Raw genomic sequence first — 24418 nt, forward strand, 5'->3', positions numbered from 1 at the left:
AGGTATACAAAAAGATTTAGAGAGAAATTAGGGGAAAGAAAAATACTTGCTCAAGAAAAACTGTCAGAAGTTTCACATAAAATGTTTGTCCCTAAATACAGCCAATTTATAAAAAACATTATATAGACCAAGAATCCATGAGCTTTTTGGAAAATAAGCGACTAAGTAAGTGTAAAAATATAAAGCCTAAAATCTAGAGATTTTTGAAAATATAAAAAAGAAATATGAACATGGGAAAGAAAGAGAGATCTGATATGGTACAATATTTATGCAAAGGAGAAAGGCAAATTAATCAATACAAAAAAGCAGCCTCAAAGATATTCAAATAGAAATACAGGGAAAGCCATCCAGATACAGAAAATTCCACAGTGAAAAAATGTAGATCACAAAGAGAAAATGTATTACAGAAGATTAGTAAAGCAGAATTTAAAAGAATAGCATTTGAAGTTTTGGAATACCTGCAAATTAAAGGATTTAGTGTAGAAAGTCTAACACGTTATATCACAGCATGGTGGAGCAACAAGCCATCCAAGTAAAGAGAAACAGTAGGAGCAGGAGACATTTGAAGAAGAAATATGGACATGGGAACGAAAAGGAGATTTAATATGGTGCAATATTTATGAAAAGGAGAAAGCAAAACTAATCAATACAAAACGAATAGCACCTAGGATATTTGAAGAGAAATACAGGCAAAGGCATCCAGATATGAAAAGTCTTACAAGAATTAAGAAAGCAAAGATTAGTAATGGAGAAATCAAATAAATAGAAACTGGGTTATGGATTACCTGCAAAGTGAATGATTTAGTATAAAAAATCTAACTCTGATAACATCAAAGCAGGATAGAGCAATGGATTCCCAAATTAAAGAGAAACCAGTGGAGTGGGAAGCATGTCACCAGTTGCCATATGAAGATACTTTAGAGCCCATCATATGAAATCAGTACAAAAGTTAAGCTGGAGTTGCACAGCAAGAGAAGGAACAGGAAACAGTGGCAACTCTGATACAGTCAATGTTGTGGAGTTATAGGCCAGTGAGTTCCTATATGAAAGAAAATGTACAGGAAATGTAGGCAAAGAATGTGCCCTCAGTTTAGAACAAAATGATCTAAGAAAAGAGTTGCTTCATTTAGTAGGGATGGACAGATATATTAAGATCAATGAAAGAAATAGATTACAGAAAGTCAATAATAATTTATTTATTTATTTATATTTATTTATTGACATTTGTTGACTGGGTTAGTCCAACTGAACCAGGGGCCCATTTTCAATGGAGACCCAAGGAGAAAAGATACAGAAGTATTACATATTTGTTACAATAAAAATCAAATCAAAATAAAAAATAAGAGTAAAAAATTAAAACCACCATAATACATAATAACAAACTAAAGAAATCAACAGTCAGAGAATTTCTGTACATAGAGTAGGTTAAATGACAATTGACAGGTATAGAGAATATCACACATGAAGTACATACAAATAGATAAGCCATTCAATCAAATTTGCTTTTTTAAATAAAGATATACATGAATATATATGCTATGGAAGTGAGAGGAGGGGGAGGTATAAAGGTATATGAGGAAAGTACAAGGAAGTGAAGAGTAGTGTAGGGAAAGGGAGTTAAAGGAGAGAAGAGAGGAGGCTAGATCAAGTGGAGTTAGACAAGGGCAGGACCATGTACTCTTAAGAAAAAAAATAAGTTCTTTTTTGAACAGGCGTTTTTGATGAATGCTTCTTATTATGTTTTGAGGGAGTGAGTTCCCAGCATGTGCAACAGAGTATATGTCATGGAAGCATTTGCTGGAAGTACGAAGGTGACAATAAGGGTTGTAGTAGGAGACTAGGTTGGAGATAGAAGGGCGGGAAGAATATATTATATTATATTATATTATATTATATTATATTATATTATATTATATTATATTATATTATATTATATATTATATTTTTTACCCTTTATCTAACTGTTCAGTATTTCTTAATAGTACTACACTGTTTTTATTTATTTGCTTAGAAGTACTGCACTGTTTTTATTTATTTGCTTGACTGAATTATTTATTTGTCTGTGTCTGCATTTATATATTTGCTGACCTCTGGTTGAATTATGTTTCCTGATTTTTGCTGATTTTTTTTATTTCTCTTCTAAGTCATTTCACACAGCAATTTAGCCTGTACTAACTGGTTCACATAGGGGGTCATTTTCAGCTCTCTCTGTAAGTAGAGAGTTTGTAGTGATCTCACTCCAGAGTGGAAACACTGGTCAAACAGATTCTGTGTTATCTGAGTGCCTTACGGTGTGACCTTGGAAGGGTCTTTTATCTTGCTGGTATAAAAATATTACCTTTGTGTTAATGTCTGCTTATCTTGCTAGAAGGTCCATTGTGCTTGACTGAGAGTGTTTCTTAATCTGGAATTACAGAGCTGACATAAGTATATTTTTTGTACTTTATCTAACTGTTCAGTGTTTCTTACTAGTACTGCACTGTTTTTATTTATTTGCTTGACTGAATTATTTACTTGTCTGTGTCTGCATTTATATATTTGCTGACCCCTGGTTGAATTTTGTTTTTCTCCCACCTTCTCACCCAATGTCTGTTGTGTTCTTGAAGTTGGTGGCTTTTGCAGTTGCCCGCCCTTACTATAAATTTGATCTGAGACACTCCTCTCAGTCCCATCTCGTTAGCTCATTCTATCTAATACAGAGATCATTTGGGAAGGCCAAACCCTGTATCTTCTGTTCCTCCAATCTCCCTTTCCACTTTACTAACAAACACACACACACACACACACACACACACACACACACACACACACACACACACACACACACACACACACACACACACACACACACACACACTTTATTCAGCTGCTTTTACTGTATTTGTGCTTCCTTCTCCTACTCTATTACTTCATCTTTCTTTTTCTGCTACTTGCTGTTTGTTCTCTAAAGAGTTCAACTGCATCTTTTCTGTTGCATTTACTACTGCTTGTTTATAGCCTGTTTAAATTGTAACTGTTATTCTAAGCCTCCTAGCTGTGCTTTAAGTACTTGGGATTTAGGCCTATCCCTTAGCTCTCCCTGGCCTTTCTCCCTCAGATTCTGACAAATATGGATGGACAATTGCCTACAGTTTCTCCTGCCAGTGTGGTTAATATGGGCATCCTGAGACAGTGTAGCAACTGCCTTGTGTACATGGACAACCATCTGCTACTTCCACCTAGGAACACAATTTGTAAGAGATGCAATTACATTAGGAACCTAGAGTCTTTGCTCAAACTCTCTCACAAGTCAGTATACCTGGCACTGAGAAGGTTGTCAGCACAATCACTACACCTCAAACACCACCCACACCTACATAACACACACCCACATACGTGGAGATCCTCAACAAAAACATACCCAAACAAAGGAGATCTCAGAGGAAAAAACACATGCGATCTCCATAGCCCTCCATACCACATACCATGCAGAGTCCACACACCTGTGTCTCACAACCACTAAGGTTTAACCATAAACCCAACACATTAGTCATAGGAGACTCCATTGTGAGACACACAGATATGTCTCTCACAAAGTTGGAAAAAGTCACGGTTAGTTTTCTGTCAGGGGACAGAATCCACCATATCACATATGCACTCAAGTCTCTCAACAGCAGGTACTGTTATGACTCTGTCACAGTCCATGTTGACATGAATGACTTGAGACGTACATCCCTGGACTATATGAAGACAGACATGACTGAACTCGCTGAATATGTGTCCCAGGCGGGTACATCCCTAGCCTTAAGCAGCATTCTACCATCACACAGAATGATGCCTCAATACAAACAGAAAATTGACTTTAACAATTGGCTTAGTTTCTGGTGTCATTCTAGGGGGATCCAGCACTTGACCGCCTTGGAAGATATGATCGACAGACCACAATGCTTTGATAGAGATGGACTGCATCTGTCTCATTTGGGCTTCAGGCTTCTGGAAAAGGGTCTTGCCTTCCATATAGTGCCTTTTTTAGGAAAAGTGATAAGGTTAAAACTACCAACATACAAATTTCAACAAAATGTAAATTAATGGTCATGCTGCTAAATGCTAGGAGTTTAAGCATGAAACTGCACTCATTGCAAGCATTCTTAACCCTAAAAAATGCTGACATCTGTGAAGTCAGGAAGCCAGATTCAAAGCTGCGGAAAGCACTCCAGCCTTACCTGGTTACTCATCCTATCATACATTCAGACCCCAAACTGCGGGCAGTAAAGCAAGAGGAGGTGGAGTTTCAATATATATTAAAGACATACACACCTCCAAACTAGTCAAACAGTATGACGCACAGGAGACAGTCTAGGTGCAGTTAATCATTGACAAGAGCCCCTATATAAATCATAGCTAGCTACCGGCCCCCAAATCTGACTCAAGATGCCCAATCACTAATTCCCAGAGATTCCTCAATTTTGTCAGTGCAAATGCCTTGGAACAGCTAGTCGATACCACCACAAGAGGTGATAATATCTTGGACTTGGTATAAACCAGCATGAGTAAGCACTGCAGCATCCCTGCAGTATCATCCTCCCTGGTAAGATCTGACCATAAAGTGGTCACTTTCAAAGTCACCATTTCCTTTGACCATACCTCCCAACTTTCCCAAATTACTCATTTTTTGCCAAGTTTTGGCATCCAAATATTGGGGTACCACGATTCCCAAGTGGCACCCCTTCAGTTCTGAATTTTTTCCACTTTTTTTACAGTTTTGCTCTGTTTCAGCTGACATCAGCACCGTCGTTGCTACCAGCCTATTGGAATTGAGATCAAGGGCTGACATGCACGCATTTCTGGTTGGGCTCTCAAGGGCTGTTCAAATGCTGCGAACAGGAACAGTTATCATCAGATCCGGTAATGGCATTCTGATTCATGGCTGCTAACAAATATATTGTTATATTTAAGAACTGGTAGGATGTTTTTGGCTGAACAATTTAGAACTTTACTGGCAATGGATATCATGGCTGGCTAAATGAAGAACTGGTAAGACAGTGTGTGTGTGTGTGTGTGTGTGTGTGTGTGTGTGTGTGTGTGTGTGTGTGTGTGTGTGTGTAAATGCCCCCACTGTAATACACCTGGTGGCTACAGGTACTCAAGCTCAAACCCTGTACCTTGTGTATACGGTTAAAAGAGCCTAATGTCCCTAACCACCATCATTTATGAATTTATGCCATATTTTTGACCTGTTACTCATAAAATCTGTGTTTTTCAAGCTTTTTGTGACAAATCACTGAAGGTTGAGTTCATAAAATAATGACAGACATTTGAATTTCAGACTTCATATTGAAAATAAATTGTAATAAAACCTTTTATTCTAGCAATTTTCTAAGTTTATAAGATCAGTATTTGAAATGTGTCCCTATTTTGGGGCTGTATTCCCCCATTATTGGCTTTGTCCAGGTTTTTTGCGCTGAGTTGAGAGCTATGGTGAGAAGTGAGAACTGAATTCTGTATTCCCCCATTATTCGCTTTGTCCAGGTTTTTTGTGCTAAGAGGTTGAGAACTACAGTGAGAAGTGAGAACTGAATTCACTAAATTATAGTCATTGAAGTTTCAGTCTTCCTATCTGTCAGGAAACAAACTGCTGATTTGGTATAGTGGCATGTTGCTCTGACTGTAGTGCCCATGGTCCTGGGTTCAATACTTGCCAGAGAAATGCATGGTGGTAACACGAAATTTTATTCTAGCAAATTTCCAAAATTATACAAGCAATGTTTAAAATGTGCCCCTGGTATTTGGCCTTTTGTCCCCCCCCCCTCAAAAAAAAGAAACTTAAATTGAAAATAAGTGCAAGTAGCTGTGCAACATGCCTATGCCTTACACTACTGTCATTCTATTTATATATATATATATATATATATATATATATATATATATATATATATATATATATATATATAGTATGTGGAAGTAGACTTAGGCAGTTTTGTCATTATTGGTTCATGCATTTTGTTTAATTGCCTACTGGAAAAATGTTCAAACAATAAATTTGAAAATTACTCCTCTGTCTAAGAAGTGTGTGCTGTATTATACAAGGAATATAATTTAGCGATTTTCTAAGATTATGAGATCAGTATTTGAAAATTGTCCCTATTTTGGGGCTGTATACCCCCATTATTGGCTTTGCCTAGGTTTTTTGTGCTAAGAGTTGAGAGCTATGGTGAGAAGTTAAAACGGACTTCTGTATTCCCCCATTATTGACTTTGCCTAGGTTTTTTGTGCTAAGAGGTTGAAAACTATGGTGAGAAGTGACAAATGAATTCACTAAATGATAGCCATTTAAGTTTCAGTCTTCTTGTCTTTTGGGAAACAAACTGCTGATTTGTCATAGTGGTATGTTGCTCTGACTGTAGTGCACAGGGTCCTGGATTCAAGACTTGCCAGTGAAAAGCATGGTGGTAACACAACATTTTATTCTAGCAACTTTTCAAAATTATAGAAGCAATGTTTAAAATGTGTCCCTGTTTTTGGCCTTTTGACCCCCCCCCCCCCAAAAAAAAAAAATTAAATTGAAAATAAGTGCAAGAAGCTGTGCAAGATGCCTATGGCTTACACTACTGTCATTCTATATATATATATATATATATATATATATATATATATATATATATATATATATATATATATATATATATATATATATATATATAAGCTGTGCAAGATGCCTATGGCTTACACTACTGTCATTATATATATATATATATATATATATATATATATATATATATATATATATATATATATAGGTCTTCCTGAAAACGCAGTAATCTCAAAATGCCGACGATGAGAACACTGACACTGGAAGATCGACAATGGAGAAGACCAACAAAATCCCGATGCTGAGAACACTGACATGTAAAGGTAAGTGTGCGATAGGGATTACATTGAAAATAAGTGCAAGAAGCTGTGCAAGATGCCTATGGCTTACACTACTGTCATTATATATATATATATATATATATATATATATATATATATATCTATAGGTCTTCCTGAAAACGCAGTAATCTCAAAATGCCGACGATGAGAACACCGACACTGGAAGATCGACAATGGAGAAGACCAACAGTTGAAAATCCCGATGCTGAGAACACCGACATGTAAAGGTAAGTGTGCGATAGGGATGGACGTTAGGGTCAGGGTGTGGGTAAGGTAAGTGTGCGATAGCAACGGTCTGTAGGGTTAGGGATGGGTTAAGTGAGTTAGGTTTAGGGTGCGGGTCAGGTATGTGTGCGATAGTGACAGACGTTAGGGATAGGGGCGGGTTAAGTGAGTTAGAGTTAGGGTGTGGGTTAGGTGAGTGTGCAATAGTGATGGACCTTAGGGTTAAGGTTAGTGCATAGATAGTTGTGTATGTGAGGTTCAGTGTAGGTTTGTAAGGTTTTTGGTGTGCTTGTGCTGTGTGTGTGCTTTTTGGACAGGGGATTTGTTTTGTTTCTTGAGTGTCAGGATTGTGGTTTGTCAGGTATGTGACGTTTCGTGTTTCTGAACTTTCGGTTTTGTGGTGTCGGTGATTTAGTTGTCGGTATTGTAGCACGTCGGTGTTGTCAGGTAGACCCATATATATATATATATATATATATATATATATATATATATATATATATATATATATATATATTGCTTGTGTGTGTTTTGTCTTTATTGGTTCATGCATTTTGTTTCATTGCCTACTGGAAAAATGTTCAAACAATAAATTTAAAATGCGCTCTAACAAGTGTGCTGTATCATACAAAGAACATAATTTAATAAACTCAGGAAAGTGTATCAAAGAATACATGTATGTTTCTTGTTTTGTGTGCAAGGGCCAATGATTTGAAACCAGTCCAATGGTAATCTTTATCCACCTCTGGTCAGATGCATTTTCTTTGGATGTGATGTGGGTTTCAGTACTGTTTTAATGAATGTGAGTTTCAAGGGCAGAGAAGTTTTAATGCCAAGTCTATTTTCATTGTGAGACAGTATTAGTTTATTTTGCAGATGTCTATTAGTGTTTGTGCATTGTGCTGTAAAGTGTAAAAATAAAATAAAAATAATCATTGAGAAGTAAAACAGTATGCACACATATGAGATGAAATAGCCAGGTAATGGGGCATTGGAATGGCTGCAGGGGGACTCTGGTGCCATATTTTGGTTGTCTGTTCTTCAGTTTGCATTTGAAATTTGGTATCCCACAATTCCATTGGAGTGGGTGTGGTTGTAAAATTATGTATGCAAATTTTATGTTAAACAGTGTACAGATTTGTACCTATTTTTCATGGGCCTTGTCCAGATTTTTGAGGTTTCCAGGTTGAGAGTTATGCCTCTGACCCTACTCTAGCTAGGGTCAAATAAAAAAACTTCTCAAAAGCTGATCAAAGCCTCCTGAGGGATGGTTTAAACAGCTTCATAGCCCCCTCCCTTTCTCTAGGAATTGGCACCAGTATACAGAACTGCTCCAAAGCACTATGCGAGCAGTTATATATATGCAGGTAATCAGAAATACACAACAGGATTAAATCATCCTCCACAAGGAAGAGTAAAGCTGTCTGGTGGACATCTGTAAGAAATAAACTCTATAACAAAAGGAAATAATTGCTGTCCAGGACCAGGATGGAGCAGGTGCCCAGTTGGAAGCAATCTCTCCTTAGCCTGAGCAAGCAAATAAGAGCACTAGTGAAATCCTCCAAAGCAAACTTGTAGTCCAAATTGGCCACATCTGCTAGAGACAATCATAAGGCCTTCTTCATATATGTCTGCAATCTCAAAGGAAGTGCCCAGATCTGTTCAGAACTGGTGGTCAAGGACACCTAATATACAAATACCATAGATTACCCAATAATAAAGAGAGTATATTAGATTGGATACTCTTAAACAATCACCAACAAATGTATAAGGCTGGAACCCTTCCTGCAGATGTAAGTGACCACTCACTCATTTTTATCATTAGGCATAAGACAACTACTCCTAACCCAGCCACACTTAGAACAATTAGAACCAATAAAACCTTTAATCCTGACTATTTCCAAAGTGAACATAGAGCATGTGATTGGACACCCATAAAACACCTCCCTCTAGACAATGCAGCAAATTACTTTAATTCACAATTCTGAACAATCCTAGACTATCATGCACCTAAGCGTACTATCAGAACTAAGTCTAAGCCAGCCCCATGGCTCACTAAGGAAACCAGACAGAAAATCCTACTTAGAAACAAATTCTGGGCTCTATGGAGATCTACTAAGCAACCTGCAGACCAACTTAAATTTAAACAAATGAGAAATTATACAAAAAAAGCCATTCTCTTGGACAAAAAAACTTTTACTGTCATCTCCAGCAAACAAACCAAAGGAATCCACAAAAGTTATGGGCCAGCATTAACAAACTTCTTCACCCTGGTCACTCCACTACACCACCCCCTACAGGAGCCAACCCCAAAAATCCTAAACAAACAGAAAACACCTTTAATACCTTCTTCACAGAGGCCATCCAATCACTGGCCAATCAAATAACAACTCAGGATTCTAGTCACCCAAATTTTGCAACAAATTCACTCCCTATATTCCACTGGCAACCAGTCCCAACTCACCTTATCTGTAATCTTCGACAAAAACTTAAGTCATCAACCCCATCAGCCGATAAACTACCAGCAGAATATCTCCAAAAAGCTGCCAAAGCTATAACCTATCCAATATCAATCCTGATAAATAGAACCTTAAAAGAAGGAAATATTCCTGCCATCTGGAAAATCTCCCACATCATCCCCATACACAAAGGTGGCAATTCTAACGAATACTCCAACTACCGCCCAATAGCATTACTTTCTCCTTTAGCTAAAATAATGGAAAGATGTATCCATAAACAACTACTAGATCACTTACTGCAAAACAATCTACTTGCAAATTGCCAACATGGCTTTAGACTATTTCATAGTACTACCACTGCTCTTCTATCCTTCTCTGATAGTAACAATCATAACAAAAATAACAACATCCTCTCCCCAGCACTCTTTATTGACCTTTCCAAAGCTTTTGATATGGTCAACCATCAGTTACTTATAAATGTACTAAGATCTCTTTCCCTAGATTCACTGGTTATTCAGTGGTTCCAATCGTACCTTAACAACAGACAACAAGCTGTGCTTTGGGACAATAACCTATCTTCACAACTCCCCGTTGCACTAAGAGTCCCTCAGGGCTCAATTATTGGTCCCCTCCTATTCTCAATCTATATAAATGACCTTCACCAAGCAATTACTCAAGCTACTTGTATTCAATATGCAGATGATTCTACAATCATCTGCTCAGCTAAATCATCTGAACTACAGTCCTTAACCCAGAAAATGTTGACTATAGTAGAAAACTGTTTTTTACAATGATGCCTCCTCTTGAACCCCAAAAAGACAAAACTATTGCTCTTCAAACCCACCTGCAAGTCCAGCCCAATAAACTTCTCAGTCCTATCCAATAACGGTACCATTATATCTCCAGACATAACACCTAAACTTCTAGGTATAACAATAGATAACAACCTTACCTATGAAACTCACATTAACAATACTATAAAAACTGTAAATAGGAAACTGGGCACCCTTTATAGGATAAAGCCATTCCTTACTTCACAAGCTGGAACTTCTATTGCCCATACCCATTTAATCTCCACACTCCTCTATGCTTCATCCATATACACAAAACTGACTAAAAACAACCTCAACAAGCTGTCAAACTCTTATAATAACATAGCTAGATTTGCCACATCTTCCTCTTTCAGGACCCACCACTGTCATAATCTGAAACAACTAGGCTGGCTTGAGCTACAGAATCAATTCCATTATAACCAACTTACCATTGCCCATAAAACCCTCTTCCAACCAACTAGAACTCCAATACTATCAAACCTTTTTATCCCATATAAAAACCTTAATACCGTACGCTCATCCAAGAAATTACTAGTATCCACAAGTATATCCAACAATATCTTTGGTGACTCTCTGTTCTCTAATGCTGTTAGAAAATACTGGAACCAACTTCCAAATGAACTGACATCACTGTCCTCTTTATCACTATTTAAACAAAAATTGAAGCTTTACCTGAAAACACACTGGTTATGCCCCTGTACAAACCCAGACTAATCAAAAATGGCATTGCTATTATCATCACCGCTGACCCAGTATTTCTCAACCATTACTTTTACTTTCATGGACTAATCCATATCTGTTACTTATTCTATCCACAAAAAAAAAAAAAAAAACATTTCCTTGAGAATAGTTTCTAGCAAATTTATCTAATGTTCTGTAATAATTTTTGTATTCAACAATTGAAATGTTATGTAATAATCTGAAAATAATTTCTGTACATGCATTTATATGTTAACCATTTTGTTAATCTTTTTGTTAATCTTTTTAAGTGGAGCTTATCTCCCCGGGCCTCTGCTGAAAATGGACATGCATCCAGTTAGACTAGCCCGGTCAACAAATGTAAAATAAAATAAAATAATAAATAATGATAGCAAACATACTCCTGACAGACTCAGTGAAAACTTCACCCCTCTGTCTCCTCCATCAGTAAATCAGGACATCCCTAGTACCTTCCCTCTTTCCCTTATATCTAGGGAACAGGTCATCACTGTTCTCCCAAAAGCAAAAAAAAAATATATCCTCCACAGACCTGATAACATCCTAGGCTGCATCCTGCATGAACTTAGGCAGACACTTGCAGCACAATCAGGCTTCATCCCAGCTGAGTGGAGGACAGCCACTGTCATCCCTTTGCACAAAGGTGGAGGGTCCACTGATCCGGGAAATTATAGACCCATCAGCCTGACTAGCCTGATCTGTAATGCCATGGAGCGGATTATCATGGACCTCATTAACAAGGACATTGGTAACCTTCAAACACTTGATCCCACACAGTTTGACTTCATCAAGGGGAGGTCGTGTCTGTTAAATTTGGTTGACTTCTTTGAAACAGTCACCAAAGTCATGGATGAGGGGAAGACGGTGCACACCAGCTACCTTGACCTGGCCTAATCCTTTGGCACTATTCCCCACTTGGGCATAATAGACAAACTCTCTCAACTAGGCATCAATCCATATTTTACCAGATGGGTAGCTAACTGGCTCACAGATAGGACCCACCTAGTCAAAATAGGGGAAGCCACCTCAACTAGTAGACCAGAAATGAGTGGAGTACCCCAGGATTGATCTTGGGGCCTCTGTTATTTGTGATATACTTTTCTTAGGTGCAGGGCAAAACTAGTGGGTTATGGCTGACCAAATTTGCAGATGATTGCAAACTGGATGCTGTCATGAATTCCCCAAGGGATGTGGACATCCTCCAAGAGGGCCTTACCCAAACAAATGACTAGTGCCAGAAACATGGCCTCAAGCGGAATACCAAAAATGCATCATCAGCTCCTTTGGGGAGAGTGACATCCCCAAAAATTATCACATTAATAACAATGTCCTGAGCACACAATCAGTTGTGAAGGATTTGGGCACCCAGGTTGATAGCAACCTGACTTTTGACCACCATGTTGCTTCTGTTATAAGGAAAGCTTTTTACATGGCCCACCTCATAAGTAAGAGTATCTCATCCAGGGACAAGGAAGTCATAACATCCCTATATTCTTCCCTTATAAGGCCCATATTGAGTACAATGCCCCATTTGGCATGTACCTCACAAAGCACATGCAGCAGCTGGAGATACCACAGAGGCTCCTCACCAGGAGAATCCAGGGCCTCCAAAATCTTCTATACACAGATAGGCTAAAAGCCAAATCCCTCTACTCAGTTTCATACAGACTCCTCAGAGGTGACATCTGTCTGGCATACAAGGTGATCTCGGACCCCGCCTTGATGGGATTGCTGCATATCCACAAGTCAAGCTCCACTCTTGTAACCTGCACGCGCAGCCTCATCCTGGTCTGTGGCATCAATAGGACTTGTTGGTGGAACAGATTTGTGCCCCACAGACTCCTCCATCTGTGGAATAGACTCCCTCTCCACGTCAAGCAGAGTACCTCTTCACCTCTTTGTAAGCTCAACCTGGATAACTGTATGGGAAACAGAAAATACATCCCTGGGATTCCGCCTGTGTCACTGCTGGGCAGGGGCATCAGGTACTGATTTGTCTAAGGATGGGCTAAACTCTTAGCTAGGCTTATAAGGGCCTCAGGGCCAATAGCCTAGTAACTTCCTATGATCCTATAAAACCCAAAAAGTTAGAAGTTTGATAAAACACATGAACACAGTAATTAGGACTGTTCATAGAAATTCATATGATATAACAGAAGTAAATAGGATATATTACTGTGCAGCTATATTAATAACAGTTAAAGTCTTACCACAAAAAACAGTACAGTAAGGGAAAGGAAGAGAAAAAAATCAAATGTCATTATGAAAGTATTGAATAGAGAAAACTATAAAGAAATTAAGACAAGTGTCACTGTTGGAAGAGTATAGAATAGATAACAGATCAATAAAAATACTCAAAAAGTTAAATGTGATAAAACCAATGTGTAGTATCAGAACAGATCAGGATCTATCATGCACTATCACAATTAATAAACTAAAAATATTAGCACAGGCAGAAAATCTTAGACGATATAAATAAATATAAAGGAAAGGTACAAAATAAGCAATTTATTGATGACCCAAAAAAGTTTTATAGAGGACTGGGAAACAAAGCAATAGGAATTGAAGCACCATCAAAAAAGAAGAAACAGATACATTTTGGATAAATATCTTTGAAGATCCTGTGGAACATAACAAAGATGCTAAATGGATAGAAGAAGTAAAAAAAAGAATAAGACATTCAAATGGATGAGGGAAAAATCATTCACACTGCCTATTTTGACGTGGCCAAGGCATTTGATGCAATACCCCACTCGGGCATTATTGACAAACTCAAGAGGTTAGGTACAAACTTATCTTACCCAGTGGATAGCCAACTGGCTCACAGACAGGACCCAGGAAGTACGAATTGGGGCACCCACCTCTACAAAGAGGCCAGTCACAAGTGGAGTCCCTCAGGGATCAATCCTTGGATCTCTCCTTTTTTGTATTTACTTCTCACAAGTCAAGGCCAATGTCAGTGGTCTCTGGCTGACTAAATTTGCAGATGATTGCAAATTAGGAACTGTCATTGAATCTCACACTGACACAAATGTTCTCCAGGAGGGGCTGTCACAGATAAACAACTGGTGTCAGAGTCATAGACTAAAGCTAAATGCCAAGAAATGCATAATAGTATCTTTGGGAAGTCATCCATCCCTGGTAACTATCATATTGACAACACACCCCTTAGAGTTAATCCACTAGTCAGGGACTTAGGGACACACATAGATAGTAATCTAGCCTTTGACCATCATGTGTCTACAGTGGTGAGGAAATCATTCTATGTTGCACAACTTATAAACAAAGGTATGGCATCTAAGTCCAAGGAAGTCATTATTCCACTGTATTCGGCATTCATCAGACCTGTCATTGAGTACAATGCCCCCTTTGGTATGTACCTAACTAGGCATATCCAATAACTGGAATGTCCACAGAGGTTCCTCAGTAAAAGAATGCAGGGCATAAGTAATATGTCCTATGCAGATCGCCTCAAGTCCCTGTCCCTGTACTATGTCTCCTACAGGCTTTTGAGGGGAGATATATGCCTGGCATAAAGGGCATTGTCAAAACCCACTCTGATGGACCTCCTGCATATCCACAAAACAAACAGTACCAGAATTACCCATTCTAAAGACTTAAAGCTTGCCTGTAATATCAATAGGATATGCTGGAGAGATAGGTATATATCTTGGAGACTATCCCATCTACGGAACAGGCTCCCCATCCATGTGAAGCAGAGTTTCTCCCTAATCCAATTCAATGTGCAACTTGGACAATTGGATGAGAAACCAGAAATTCATCCCTGGTTTGGCACCTATATCTCTGATGCAGACAGGTAACCTGTAAATGGTTCATCTCCCAGGCCCATGCTTACGCTTATCAAAGGTATCAGAACTTGTCAGAGATTTGGGATGCATGGCTAGGCTTTAAAAGGCCCTTGTGGTCATTAGCCTAGTAAAAACCTATTAATCTATGAACCTATAAATATTCAGGATATGAAATGGTAAGAAGTAATGGCCAAAGAAATTGAAACAAAGTTAAGAAAAGCTCTTAATTGGAAAACCCCAGGCTCAGATACAGTACCTAACTTCTGGTTAAAAGTATTAACATCTTTACACGAAGATTTAGCCATGAGTAAGAAATATTTATATGTGCACCCCAAACAGACACCAATCTGGTTAATAACAGGAAAAACAGTACTCCTACTTAAGAATGAACCTGCAAGCTATACTAAAAGTACAGACCAATAACTTGCATTCTGACAGTATATAAAATATACATTTGAATTGATGCTGACAGAGTTTATAGTCATTTAGAAGAAAACTCAATCATAGCAATAGAACAAAAGGGTAACAAAAGACAGCCATATGGAACAAAGGATCATTTTTGTTAAACAAAGTCATAATGGAGAACTGTGAAAAGGGGAAGAATCTAGGTATAGCATGGATATACTACAAAAAAGCTTTTGATAGTATCCCATATTCATGGATAAAATAGTGTTTAAAAATGTACATGATACACCCTACACTGATTGATTACATTACAACGACCATGAAACAGCAGCAAATCACTTTGTAGTTAAGCCATGATAAAGGAGAAATTATTATTCTAGGGATAAAAATTCAAAGGGGGTATTCCAGGGTGACTCTTTGTCACCATTGTTTTTTTGTCTTACCCTTAACCCATTAAGCTGTTTATTTATTTTGTTTATTGACATTTGTTTACCGGGATAGTCCACTGGGCCATTAAAAGCCCATTTTCAGTGGCGGCCCTGTGAGAAAAGTTTCCCAAAAGAAAACAAATGTGAATGAATTGTAATCCTTAACAATTAGTAAGGTCCACAACAATATGTACAGAAACAGGTAAATTAACAGTTGGTTAATATAAACGTAAAATTAATTTGTCAACTGGAACAATTAATACAAATTTAAATTATAGAGTAAGACATAAGAGGTTTACATTTTTTTCAGGTAAATGTATAGTTAGTGTTTTTTTTTTTTTAAGAGTAAAGAGGAATCATTAGGGTTAGTAAGAGTATGGATATAAAAGTAAATTAATGAGTAGGGGTAGTCAGGATTTAAAAGGTGGAGGTTTGGTACAAGTGCAGTTCCAGATAGAAGAGAGATCATTTTGTAAGGAGATTTTGAATGAGGCAAAGTGTTGAATAGAAAACACAAACCACCAGCACTTCACCAGTAATTTCTTTATTCACAGCGATCTGGTACCTTTGCAATTCGCCTTCATGGATCACATTTAATCTGGTGCAAACATAATATATATATATATATATATATATATATATATATATATATATATATATATATATATATACACACACACTCCAAAAGTGCAAGCATCATTATCCAATTAATATGTTAAACAATTAAATGATTAAATAATTAAATAATTAAACAAAATTATTCCAAAATTTAAAGTGACCATATCCAATATACAATGAATTTTTAGTAAGATATGTATAAAAATGAATAAATATAAACTTTTATACACCACAAAAAATTGGAATAAATATATTAAATTATATACCCAATTCCTGGCTTAAGAGTATGAAACTTAAAAATCATTCTGGTTTCTAACTCCAATAATTTAGCTACAATATCATCCCCTCTATTAAGGAAGGGCTTTCCAAGTATACAAAATATTAAACTGTCAGAAGAGTTGTTGTGTTTATCATGAAAGTGTTTGGCAACAGGACTATTTAAATTATGATTTCTAATATCTTTTAAATGTTCACAAAGATGTTTGTAAACTATTTATAAAAAACCCACAATCCCTATTGTGTATGCCTTGCCTAAGGTACATAAAAATATACAAAAAACACTGGGTAGGCCTATAATTTCGGGGGTGGGTTCATTTTTAAATAATGTTAATATCTTTTTGGACTTTCATTTAAAGGCTCATTTACATAAGGTGGTAGCTCATATCTCTAATACTCATGATCTAATTAACAATGTATCTCAAATTGATTGGCACAGTGATTACTATTGGGTCACTATAGATGTGAAATCACTCTGTACTAATATTGATACCAGATGGGGGTTGGAATCTATCATTGATATGTTGGGGGATGGGCCTAGAACCACCTTCTTAGTGAATTTGTTAGAATTTTGTCTAACTCATAATTATTTCTTTTTTAATCATAATTTTTTTCTGCAATTGAAAGGGACGGCAATGGGGGCGGCTTTTGCGCCCTCATATGCGATTATATATATGGGATTTTTTGAGAAGATATTCATCTATTCCACAACTTTTTTAAGGAACAATGTTATACTATACCGGCGATTTATTGATGACCTCATTTTTATTTGTAAGGGAGATATAAATGATTTTTTTGAATTTTTTGAAGTTCTTAATACCAATGAACATCATCTTACCTTTTCATATGAGTTGAATAGGAAATGTATTAATTTTGTAGATTTAAAATTGTTTGAAGATCAGGGGACCATAGGGTTTAGGCCCTTTAGGAAGTCAACTTCTGTTAATATATTTTTGCATGCTACTAGCATGCATCCAGGGCACTTACTGAAGACATCACCTTTTGGTGAGTTCAAGAGGATTTATGACCACACCAGTAATAATGATGAAAAGATTTGTGAACTGGATAAAGTTATGTTGAGGTTAAGTGAAAGGGGCTATGATAGGACATACCTACTTAGATGTAAAAATAAATTACTTGGAAATAATGTTAATGGAAATTTTACATCAACTGAAAATTTTGAATTTAGGTATGGGATCCCCACTACTGGACAAACTTATAATGAAGAGAAGCTTTTTTATGTTACTAGGTTCTCTGTCTTTTCAAATGAATTGGTTCCATTGATAAGAAAATATTGGTATATTATTTGTGAAGATGAATCTATAGGTTACTTATTTCCAAAACATATAACATTTTCTTATAAGAGAGGAAAGAATCTTAAAGAATTGTTAAATTATAATTTTGTTGAAAGGAAAGATAACAATTCTTTTTTATCATCTGGTACTTTCTCATGTGGCTCTTGTAGTATTTGTAATAAGGCAAAGAATTTGAGTGTCATCAATGGTATTACCTTTTTTCCAAAATTTTATTTCAACTGCAGATCTACAGGGGTGGTTTACATTTTAGGCTGTTCATTTAATAATATGTGGTATATAGGACAGACTAAACGTATGATTAGGATCCGTGTTTTGGAACATTTAAAAGATATTAGAAATCATAATTTAAATAGTCCTGTTGCCAAACACTTTCATGAAAAACACAACAACTCTTCCGACAGTTTAATATTTTGTATACTTGGAAAGCCCTTCCTTAATAGAGGGGATGATATTGTAGCTAAATTATTGGAGTTAGAAACCAGAATTATTTTTAAGTTTCATACTCTTAAGCCTAACAGCATGAATCAGGAATTAGGTATATAATTTAATATATTTATTCCAATTTTATGTGGTGTATAAAAGTTTATATTTATTCATTTTTATACATATCTTAGTAAAAATTAATTGTATATTGGATATGGTCACTTTAAATTTTGGAATGATTTTGTTTAATTATTTAATTATTTAATCATTTAATTGTTTAATATATTAATTGGATAATGATGCTTGCACTTTTGGAGTGTGTGTATATATATATATATATATATATTATGTTTGCACCAGATTAAATGTGATCCATGAAGGCGAATTGCCGAGGTACCAGATCGCTGTGAATAAAGAAATTACTGGTGAAGTGCTGGTGGTTTGTGTTTTCTACAAAATTTGCTGGTGTGATGTTATTTGATGAAAGTGTTGAATAGATCTGATTGTTAGTGGTAGAGCATTCTATGCTTTAGCTACAGAACACATTTATAGAAGGTGTCCAGCAGGTGGGTTGTCTGTTGTACTTGTAGAAGATATTAATTTTCAGATCCAAGAGACCTTTTGGGTAGATAGTTGTTGAATAATGAATCAAGGGCAGGGCAAGTAGAAGAGGTCTGTAAATTATTTTATGTGCAGTTGTTAGTTGCAGCTAGGAGAGATAGTGTGGGAATTCAAGCCAGTTTAGAGAGGGTAAAGCTGTACAGTGGTCGGTAGTATGTTTAGCATTTGTAGCAAACCTGGTGACTTTATTATAAAACATTTCAAGTTTTGTTTTTAGAGAGGATTGCAAGTTCATAAGTAATGGGGCACTGTAGACGAGAGAGGGAAGCAGATAGGTGGTAACAACGGTTTGTTTGGTGGGAGAGCTAAGAAGTGTCTGTAAGGAATGCTTAGCTTTTGGTTTGTTTTGCTTTGTTAACATTTGGCTGTATGTGGTGGTCAGATTTTAGCTGTTCATCTATAATTACCCCCAAAAGTTTAATGCTAGTTACAACTTCAATTATTATTTTGCTTTGAGAGAGTATTGTAAACTGGGCCTTGTTTATGATGAGTTTTTTTCTTGGGGGAAAAAAGAATTACTTTACTTAACAGATTAGGGCATGGCTACAATTTGGCTCCATAAAACAATAAGGTGTAAAGACTTCTCATCTTCTTTTTGTGGATGATTTAAAACTGTATAGTTCATCAGATGAGAAATTGAAAGCACAACTACAAGTGGTCAAAACCTTTTCAAATAATATAAGAATGTCTTTTGGTCCTGATAAATGCAAAAGCAACATTTAAAGCAGGAAATCTACAGCACCAAGAAAACATCAGTCTGGGAATGGAATGTGATATAAGAGAACTTGAGCAAGAGGGAGTGTATAAATATTTGAGAACTGATGAAGAATCAACAATAAAACATGAACAGATACAAATAAAACTCAGTGAGGAATAATTTAGAAGACTAAAATTAATACTTGAAACAGCAATGGCATCTAGGAACAAAGTCCAAGCATTAAACCAATTTGTTCTTCCTGTCCTAACTTACAGTTTTGGAGTGACTGACTGACCCCAAAAAGATGTTGGATCAGTTGAACAGGAAAGCAAGAAAGATGCTTCATGCTCATCAAATGATTTATAAAAATCAGTGTATACCAAGACTATATATTCCCCTTTTTGAAGGAGGTATGGCCCTCCTTGAAATGTATTACATATCTGCTGATCTCACAAGACCCAAATGTAGTGAAACTTTTAAAACATGAGGAGAATAAGTCTAAAACGTCTTCCCTGCTTAGTTTAGGCAAGCTGGAATGGAAATCAAACCAGAAGTAGATAAAAATCAGGTAGCAACTAAATGTGCCAAAAAAACAAAATGAAGAATATAAGGTAAAAGATCAGATGAGAAGGCAAGAAGTGTGGAAAATGCGTAAATATAGTTACAGGAATAGAAAACTATTGGAACAAGCTCATGTTAATCAGGATTGAACACAGGAATGGTTAAGGAATGGTTAAGGCCAGTTATTTTACATTAAGAAGGTTCATGGTCTGCACTCTTGTGGAAGAAGAAGCTGGACTCTGCCCTTCTGAGCTGGGAATTTCTGGTTAAAGGCTTATAGTGCCTGCATATTTGAACTATTTCTTACTGTAATTGGTACACCTTGTTTGCTGTAGCATAGACTAGATCCAGGCCTGCTGAATCTAGTTTTGTTTGTATGCTTGTTATTTCCCTGAAAAGCTAATTCCACCTAAAACGCGGCTTTTCAGCGCTTCTGTGGATCCCTAGTGATATCTGCATTGCTTACTGTACTTATTTCCTTGTTTCACTTGAAAGAAAGTTACTGTTTGTCATTTTTGCATTTGTTACCTGGCACTTGCTCACTAAAGCAATTATATAAGTCAGCACTAAAAAATTAAAAGCACTACACCCTCACAAACTCCCACTGAAGTACCTTGCTCCCCATTGGCCATTTTTTTCAATTATAAAGAAATTTCCAATACTATTCTAGCATGTCCAAAGGTCAGTTGTCAATCTCCTCTCCAGTCCAGCTGGTGAAACTGGGAATCTTGAGGCAATGTTACAACTGCCTCATGTACACAGACAACCCTCTCCTCCTCCCAACAAATTCCAACACATGTGAGAGATGCAACCATATAGCCAAACTGGAGGCTAAGCTCTCTCAACTCAGTACTGGCGTAACCAGTCAGGAGGAGAAGGAAACCACATTCACTAAAATTCCAGTCTCACATAGACCTACCATGACAGCAAACCAAACACATAAACACACAAAAACATACTTGGAGGCTCTAAATAAAAATCTGCCTAAGCAGTAGAGACCTCCAAAGCAGACACCCAAGCAACCGCTACCCCAAAACAAAACAAGTGCAACACATAGCTCACAAAGCCAGTGTGCCAAACAGTCACAGCCCTTAAGGCTAAACAACAACACCTGATACACTTGTAATAGGTGACTCTATCATCAGGCTCACTGACGTCCCACTCACCAGGCTGAACAAGAAGAAGGTCACGGTGAGCTGCCTGTTGGGCGCTAGGATCCACTACATAACACAAGCACTCAGGTCACTCCAAGGCAAGTACAAATATGACTCAGTCATTGTCCATGCTGGTGTGAATGTCCTGAGATGTATCTCCTTGGACTACATAAAAAGAGACATAGAGGAGCTCTCTGAGCATGTAGCCCAGGCCAGCATGACCCTGACCTTGAGTAGCATCTTACCCTCACCAAGAATGATGCCAGAGTATGAAGACAAGATGATCAATTTCAACAATTGGCTTAAGTATTGGTATCATTCAAAGGGGATCCAATGCCTGTCAGCCTGGGATGACATGCTCGACAAGCCACGATGCTTCGCTAGGGACGGCTTGCACCTGTCACCCCTGGGCTTTTGGATATTGGCAAAGGCTCTTGCTACCCCCATAGTGCCTTTTTTAGGCAAGGCTCAAAAGGCAAACCCACCTCCATAGGTATCACAAGGGATAAGAAACTAAGAGTAATGCTACTCAACGCCAGAAGTCTAAACCTCAAGATGCATGCACTCGAAACTCTCCTTAGCATGGAGAACATCGATAACTGTGCAGTAACAGAAACCTGGTTCAAGGCTCTCGAGAGCACCCCAGCATTACCAGGTTATACCTCATACCATGCTTTTCAGCCTCAAAACTTGGACCGAACCACAAAAGGAGGGGGAGTATCAATAATCGTCAAAGATACCCACACCTCCAGGTTGGTGGCACAGCATGAAGCATCAGAGACTATCCATGTGCAACTAACAGTGGGTAAAACTGCCTTCCAGTTTATAGCCTGCTACAGACCACCCTCCCAAACCCAGGAACCCCACTCGGCCTTCCTGACAACACTGGAAAATATGAAGGTCTCTCCAAACACCATTATATTGGGTGACTTCAACTACCCAACCATAGACTGGGAGCATTACTCTAGCTCCAACACCCTAGCCCAAAGGTTCCTAGAATTTATAAACTCAAATGCTATGGAACAACTTGTTATCACTCCCACAAGAGGGGAAAACATACTGGACCTGATCATCACCAACATGGGGACTCTGCTCCAGACCAGAAGTGTATCCCTCACTGGTAAGATCAGACCATAAACTAATCTCACTGGATATTCACATCCCGACCCCACCCCATGCCCAGAAAACCACAGTGAAAAACTTCTCTAAAGCAAATTTCACACTCCTCAAAACCGAGGTGGAATCCTTCAAAGCCCCGGGCCTGTGGATAATACAGCCCAGACCGCAAAATCCTTTATAAATGCATTCTATGAACACCTTCAGGAATGCATGGATCATGCAATCCCAAATAAAACCAAGACCCAATCCTCCAAAGGCAGGCGTCCTGTCTGGTGGACCCCAGCCATTAACAAACTATACAATAGAAGGAGGAAGCTACTACATGATAGAGCAAAATCCCAAAAAGGGAAGGCATCTCTGATCAGTATTAGCAAAAAACTACGGGCACTCATAAAATCGTCTAAGGCCAGCTTCGAGAGAAAAATTGCACAGGACACTAAGGATAATCACAAGGCTTTCTTTAGTTATGTTAGGAACCTGGGTGGGAATTCCCAGATATGCTCAGAATTAGTCCAAAATGACAAAAATACACCAAACCCACAGACATTGCCAACATCCTAGCTGACAGGTTCAGCGCAAACTTCTCCCCCCCCCCCCCCAAAAGGGCTAATATCTATCCCAGAAGAGTGCTGCCCCCCTGACATCTCAGATGCTCAGGTAAGAGCTGCCCTCTCCAAAGCAAGAAACACAGCATCAATGGGACCAGACGGTGTCCCGGGCTGCATCCTACATGAACTCCAAGAAGAGCTAAACCCAAACCTAAAACTACTGTTCAATCTCAGCCTTACTACAGGATATGTACCTAAAGAGTGGAGTACAGCAACAGTGGTCCCTCTCCACAAAGGTGGTGCCTCAACGGATCCTGGAAACTATTGCCCCATAAGTCTCACTAGCTTGGTCTGCAAAGCTATGGAAAGGATCATCATGGACCTTATAAATAAAGATATTGGGGACCTACAGACACTGGATCCTACCCAGTTTGGCTTTGTTAAGGGCAGATCCTGCCTCTTAAACCTGGTCGATTTCTTTGAAACAGTCACCAAGGCCATTTACAAGGGGAAGGTGGATAAACAGCCTACCTGGACCTCGCAAAAGCCTTTGATACAATACCCCACTCAGGCATTATAGATAAGCTCACCAGCTTAAATATATACCCCTATGTCACTAGATGGGTTGCAAACTGGCTCAAGGACAGAACCCACATGGTTAGAATAGCTGGAGCCATGTCAGACTCCAAACCAGTTACAAGTGGCATCCCACAAGGCTCAGTCCTGGGACCTCTCTTGTTCGGTGTATATTTCTCGGAGGTACAGGCCAACATGGAAGGACTGTGGCTGACCAAGTTCGCAGATGACTGCAAACTGGGCACCATAATAGACTCTCCAGCCAACACAAGCATCCTCCAAAAGGGCCTCATAGAAACAGACAACTGGTGCCAGAGCCATGGTCTCAAGCTAAACGCCAAAAAAGTGTACAGTCATCCCCTTTGGCAAAAACAAAGTGCCCACAAATTACCACATAGGTGGTAATCCATTAAGTACCGAAGAAGTAATTAGGGACCTGGGGACTCAAGTTGATAGCAATCTCTCATTTGACAACCATGTGGCCAAAGTGGTTAGAAAAACATTTTATATAGCCCACCTAATCATGAAGAGATTCACATCTAGATCAGGGGAGGTCATCATGCCTCTTTACTCATCCCTCATCAGGCCCATAATTGAGTACAATGCCCCTTTTGGGATGTATCTTACCAGACACCTGCAGCAACTGGAAAGACCCCAAAAGTACCTCACCAAGAGGATCAAGGGGCTCAAACAGATGCCGTATGCTGCCCGGTTAATGAAACTC

The sequence above is a fragment of the Protopterus annectens genome, chromosome 2.part0 (genome assembly GCF_019279795.1).
Source record: "Protopterus annectens isolate FY-2018-M chromosome 2.part0, PAN1.0, whole genome shotgun sequence".
Lineage (NCBI taxonomy): Eukaryota > Metazoa > Chordata > Ceratodontiformes > Protopteridae > Protopterus > Protopterus annectens.